Raw genomic sequence first — 6,690 nt, 5'->3', positions numbered from 1 at the left:
GCCCTCTGCAGAAGGAGTTGCCTGGTGGTGGGGACCTGCAACCCATTCCAGCCAAAACTCTCCCGTCAGCCTCCTACCGAGGCCCCAGTTTTTCTGCCACACGTCCCTCCCTTCACAGAGAGCCTGACCTTCACAGAGTTTTCTCTATGCAAAGAGCTACTCAAAATGCCTTGCACTGTTCTCAAGGTGCAGCATGAACACTATCTCCAGCTCAGCCATGAGCCAGGCATGACTTTTGCATGGAAAGCTGGGACTCGGGTGCCAGAAGTTGCCAGGGCATTGGGAGTGGATATGGCTCAGCCAAGATACAGCATTTGTCTATGAAACCATCTTTACCTGCAGCAAGTGCCAGAAAACAGGAATGAACTCAGTCCACCAGAAAACAGACTGAGCCTAAACCAAACTGCTGCAGAGGCCTGGAAGAGATGAAAAAGTAAAGTTTCTGAATATATAAGGGTACAACATGTGGCAAATGCAAACGTGTCTTGCCATTTGACTAATTTGAAAAGCACTGAAACAATCAATGTTTCATCCAGTTTCTGAGTGATGCTCTGTGGAAAGAACCTGTCATGCTGAAAGAAAAGTTCACAGAGGTTTCATACTGAGACTTCTGTTTTACCCTGAGTCCAGAAGTACTTCACGTAAAGACCTAATGCAAATGGACAAAACAGATGAGAAATATCCAAATGTTTCTTTGCACAGACAAATTAAAGATGAGTTTTATCTCACAAATTCCAAACACAGCTGTTTTAGCTCTGCTATTAGTGTCTTTTTTATGTAATAAGGTTTTAATTTTCCTTTTAATAGTGCAGTTATCTTACCACAAGTCTTTGCACTACATAATTTATCCTTTCTTCCACCTTCTTATCCTACTATCCACCACCTTCTGAAAAGAAAACTCAGTGCATCTTCAGTGCTGAAGTTTGTAGTTCTGTACTTCCACATCTCTTGAAAGATCTGAAATGGAGCTGTGAAATCGGACACAGTGAATGTAGGGCATGAGGCCCTTTGTAGGTGTGTCCCAACTTCAGAAGAGTCAAGGAGAAAACAAAAAAGAGTTAATAATCTTACTCAGTAGGGAGAAGGCAGCTCCACCCCACCCTGCAGGGGAAGGGCTGAGTGCCAAGAATGGAGGGAGAGCCCAGGACCTGGGAACAGGTTTTAAAGTGAGTGTCTGGCACACTGATGTGGCCACTCCTTTAGCAAAAGCAGCAGGCTGTCACCAGGGAAACATCCAGGTGCAAGCACTACAGCCAACTCCATGGTTTTGTGAGTGGGAATTACTTAGAGAGCTGCCCTAGAAATCCAGAGGAAGGGAAGGCAGGTATGGGCTAGTGGAGGAACTTTCTTACTGCACAATGAAAGGATTTAGCAAACTTTCTTAATCTAAAATGGGGTGAGAACAAGTGTATGAATGATTCTGCACCACAAAGCCTTCTGTGTAATCTGTGTAATAATTCAATCAGACTTTTGGAGCTACTGCAAGGACAACAGCATTTGGAGAACATCTGCATGGTGGACAGGAAATAGGAATGTCACTTTTAAATATTCTTGGAGTGGTAAGGAGGGATGATACAGGATCAAAAGAAGTGTTCCAGGAAGTTCCCAGCTGCTGTTCCGCGCTAGCCAAAGCACCAGCACTGAGCATTATTAACAGTGCAGAGCCCCTGATGACAGGAGAACCTTTGCATGATGGTTCAGCAGCTTTTAACATAGTCTGGCAAATGAAATTACTGGCACTGCAGTACGTGAGCAGGAAGGTACCCAGGAAAACAGCTTCCTTCAGAAGAAACCACTGCATACCACAGACCTCGTAAAAATTACAAACTTCCTCCATGGCTGTGTGAAATGATGAACACTCCTTTTCCATAGCTATTCATGATCTGTTCTCTCTTATTAGTTTGTTTTTGGCTGAGTTTAGATTAAATCAAAACAAAAACTGACAAAGAATAAAGAAACCTGTGCTGAAAGCTGTCACAATTAATGGTTGTCTTAGATTATATTATTCAGTCAACAGGAGGAGGCAGTAAATAGGGCGAGGAGGTAAGAGACCTGCAGCCTTGCTGTTAAAGTAATTCTGTATTTCATACAAGTAAAGTAAGAAGGAACCTGTTTTGCCTGATGCCACATGGTAATTCCTATTGCATGTTATACTTATTCAATCTGCATCCCATTAAGGTGCCTTAATACACATTCATTTCTCATGCACAGAGGAAAATAGAATTGGCAGAAATTACGTGGTCTATCCTAGAAAAAAACAATATGACAGTGCTGTCTCCTCACATGAAAATTGGTATAATTGCTTTCTTATTTTTCATGGCCATTCATATAAAAATACATTTCCAAGGGTTTCTGTGCTGATTTGGAGTGAAAGGGACAAACAGCACATACGAAACAATAAATTTCCTAAACACAGCAATTCTGACCATCCCTAAGTGGCGCAACACATGCTTTAAATTAAAAACCAATACATTTCGGTACAAAGCAGCTTTTCAAGTGAAATGGTGCCAAGTTCATTTTGCAAACCACCTAGTCTCTCAGGATGCTACTTTTACGCCAGAAAGCTTTTTCCTGACTGCTTTTGTTTGCATCAGCCCCTCTGGTATCTTCTATTCCTCTTTCTGGGCTAATTATTTCTGCATAAACAGGCATGGATGTGCATTGGCCTGTTACAAGCTGTACGGTGGCAAGTTATTTGCTGTGCCTGTGTGCAGCTGCACAGGCTTATCTGTAAGCTTCTAAACAGCATTGCCAAACCCAGGAGCTCATATTTTAATAGCAAACACTAGCACCCCTACTAACAAAACAAAATCTGAATAGCACTCCACCCTTTCTCTTTTATAGTGTCATTGTTTAAGAACATAACTTCCCTGGTAGTGGGGATCAGTGTAAAGGGGAAATGCCTTAGAACCCAGTCAAAGAACTGCATGCCCTCTCTCTCATCTAGTGAACATTTCAAGGCTTTTTCTTGTACCACAGAAATGTGAGTAAAGAAGGAATATTACGCTGTATCTCTCATCCTGTGGGTCAGGTTGCCCAGGTCACCAGTATCATCACTTTATATGAAGCTTATTTCTACCAGAGTGAGTAGAGGTGCTCTGAAAGAGCATGTCCTTCAGCCCTTCTGGAGACGCAGGCAGAAAAGTATCTACTTTCTTGTACGCTGAGCTCATCAGTCTTGTGGCAACTCGACTTTAGTCAGTGGACAGAGAGGTTTGGGGGAAATTTCAGATTCAGAAGCCTGTGAAATTTAGGCAAGAATCTTTAGATGTGTCCCTACAATCCTCATTTTTGTCCCACTGAAGACCAGATCCCTTTGTGTGAGCTCTTGAGCCACCTGAATTTTAGCACTGTGTTTTGCTGCCTGCAGCCTGTAAAGATACCTCTCTCTCTGCCCAACATAGAAAAATCATATTTACCTTACCAGCCTGTAGAGCACTTTGGATCAGGGGAAAAAAAAATCACAGTTATTCTGAAAAAAAAAAAAAAAAAAAAAAGGAAAACAACATAGAATTATTACCTTCTTCTTGCCTGAAGAGGTTAAATGAAGACAACAGCTGAGTTCTGGAGCACGTTCCTGTGAATACCTTATTAAAAAAAAAATGTCCCACTCTCTTGGGGGAATGTTCAGCCTCTAACCAATGATTGCTGATAGCAGCATCTTGCTCTTTAATGCAAATGCCATCACCATGAAGTTTCCTCACAGAAGAATGGGAAACCTATATCTAGCAATATGCTATTAGCATTTCTCTCAAGCTGTTCAACAAGTCTGGCAGGCAATATCTGCTGGCAATATCTCCTTATTGCAATGCCAAGTCACTCTCAGCTGGAAAACTGGTCATTAACCCTAAGAAGACCCATGACTGCACTGCTGTGCTTACTCCCTTTTGAATTTTGATGGGGTCTGGCCTGGACAAAGGTACGTGAAGGATTCATGCCAAGGTTGTTTGGAGCTGAGCTTGCTTGCAGACATAGAGCAAATGAATGGGAAATGCATGAGCTTTATGTTGCCTACAGCCATCTCTCCCTCTCAGGTAAGGAGTTGGCTTTATGTGCATGGAAGGAGCTTAATTAGAGAAGGGAATTAGAAGAAATATTTCCTTGAACTGTAACAGGAATCCCCAGCCAGGGGGTATTATTTTAAATTGTTGAAGTTAAGAATAAAAGAAGCCAAGAGTGGTTGATCACTGGGGTTAGGTCTCCAGCATAAAGTGAAAAGGAAGTAAAGAGATGGGAAGCACCAAGCTGCACTAGCACAGTGTTTTATCTCTGTTCAGTACCACTGAACTCAGCTGCAACTCTGGGTTATGGCAGCTGGACTCAGAGATCAGAGCCAAACTAGGGCTGTGTGTGGCTTTGCAGCACCAAAAATTTTATGTCTTTTCTTTCTCACCCCTTTTTTCTTCCTACAAAGCATAAAACTGGCTTTGGATTCATAGGACACTTATGTGATCAAACACGGTAAGCAGGAAAGAGGAAGAAGGCCCCCCGGCACCATCTTTCCCAACCCACGCTTTCCTTCTAGTGCAAAAGCTGGACCACCCTCTTCTTTAGGCACAGCACCATCCAGCTTGGCTGTTCCCCACTCCTCTCCAAAGTATCAGCCCAGCTGGCCAAGCCCCAGTGCTCCAGTACCCATCTGAAAACAAATCCATAAGCAATGCATAAGGAATCCAGGAGCAATGCAAGATGCAAGGATAAAATGACCATTCTCATTACCTCTGTTCTTCTCCCTGCTTTTTTGCTTCCATTTGCCATTCACTTTCTGGTTTCTGTTTTTTCTTCCTGCATGTTTTTGTGGTGCTCCTTAGTCTTCCTTTCTTCTTTCTTTCTCTATTTTTAAATTTACTTGTTTATGAATGTTGCCTTACCAAGTATCTTCTGATGCTTTTCTAGTCCAAGCTTCTTTTCAGTGACAACCTAAGTATTTTTGAGTATCTCGCAAGACTTTCCTTCTTCCAGCTTCTGTGCTTTCTCACCTCCTCCTGTATTGACATCATTCCTCCACTGATTTATTTTGCTTGCTCTGTCATATATTCCCTCAGAGCTTCCCTGACATCCACTTGACTGCTTTGCCTCAGGAAATGTCAATGTAGGTGCAAATCCTGTCTTTTCTGGGCCCTTAGGACAGTATATTCACAAAAATGTACTGCTTTTCCAGTGGGGCCAGTTTGCCCTAAGTTGAATTTTTCAAGTTTCAGAAGTTCCCCGCAAACCACTTTTGCTACCGCAAGACATTAAGATGCGTCTCTTCCCAACCAAATGCTGGGAGCAAGGAGCAGTGACTGTGCAGGTGAGCAAGTGATGAGGGGAGCAGGCACAGAGCCCTGCAGTTTGCAGCTGCCTGCCAAAGCCAGCCACAGCTTGCTGTTTTCCATCAGGGGCGTCATCCCTCACTGGGTAGTAATGCCCTGTTGAAAGGTGAGGTGGAGCACCTTGTCAATCTGAGCAATTCCTCAGCCATGCTCACTCTCTCCATTGTAACCAACACCTCCCAGCACGTCAGAGTTCCTGCACACAAACTCCCACACACATTTTCCCATGTCCTCCCATACAATTTCTTGCCCAAGGGGCAGAGGCCAGCAATGGGCAGAATGAGAATAGTAGACTGTAACATGGTTTCTCACAGCAGCAGGAACCTCATGGATACTTCTCCCTCACACGCTGCGAGGTGGAAAAGCTTCACACTGGGACTGGCAGAGAAGAGGCAGAAGTGAAAAATGAGCCTGAGGTTTTCATGGACAAGCCACCCTGTTCATAAGTGACCAATAAGAAGGTTTTCTCTATCTGGGCCAAGACAGCTTTGTATCTCTAGCATCTGCTTGCTTTGCACAGGCTGGGATACCTTGGAATTAGTCAGGAGGTGGAGAAAGACGGGCCCCACCCTGAAGCAGTATTTCTCTCTGCTTTCATGGGATAACCCTTCCTGGCCAAGCTCTCACAAGGAGAAGAATGCTGTCATAAATTTGTGGGGATGTGCCAAATGCTCTGATCAGCGTTTAAACAGACTACAGCCTCCATTAAATGAAGACTGTCTCCTGAGCTGTTTTCAGAATGGGAAAAAGTTGAGAAAGTGATGTCTGAGCTTTTCTCCTTTAGGAAATCTCGTCCAGGAAGGAACAAAGGGTTGGGACAGTCTGCCAGAGGTTTTCATCAGTCTAGCAGACCAGCAGAGCTGTAGCAGTAAGTGTGAAATGGCCTGCTGGACAACTGGAACCACAAGACAGAGAGTCAGAGCCCAAGCACAAACAGTACAGACAGAGGCAGCCAGTCCCTCTTCTCTATGCATGGGCTGCCTGTGCAGCTGCTTAGTCCTCAACCCCATGCACAATGTCCTGACCCATCTCCTACCACTAGTAATCACAGTGACAACAGCCCTGGATGCATCCGACCTCAGCCTTTGGAGCAGATGAGACAATGATGGGGGGATCAATCATTCTCAGTCATTCAGGGGTCACTGAAGTTGAACCAGTAAAGATCTTTGCACCTAAGTCCTTCTCAGAAAGGATGGGCTCACATTTACTGTTGTATTTTTTATTTTTCTGACCACTATCCTCATGTCAAAACATCTGATGAATATCAGCAAAGACCCCAAAAGATCTGCATGGTCTCACCTCCCATTGTTTTTGATCCAAGTTAGTCTCCTCAGTACCACCAAAAATATGGGCCAAAGACCCCAGTTAACCCTCT

Source organism: Hirundo rustica, chromosome 1, assembly GCF_015227805.2.
Source record: "Hirundo rustica isolate bHirRus1 chromosome 1, bHirRus1.pri.v3, whole genome shotgun sequence".
Lineage (NCBI taxonomy): Eukaryota > Metazoa > Chordata > Aves > Passeriformes > Hirundinidae > Hirundo > Hirundo rustica.
This window is presented reverse-complemented; position numbering follows the sequence as displayed.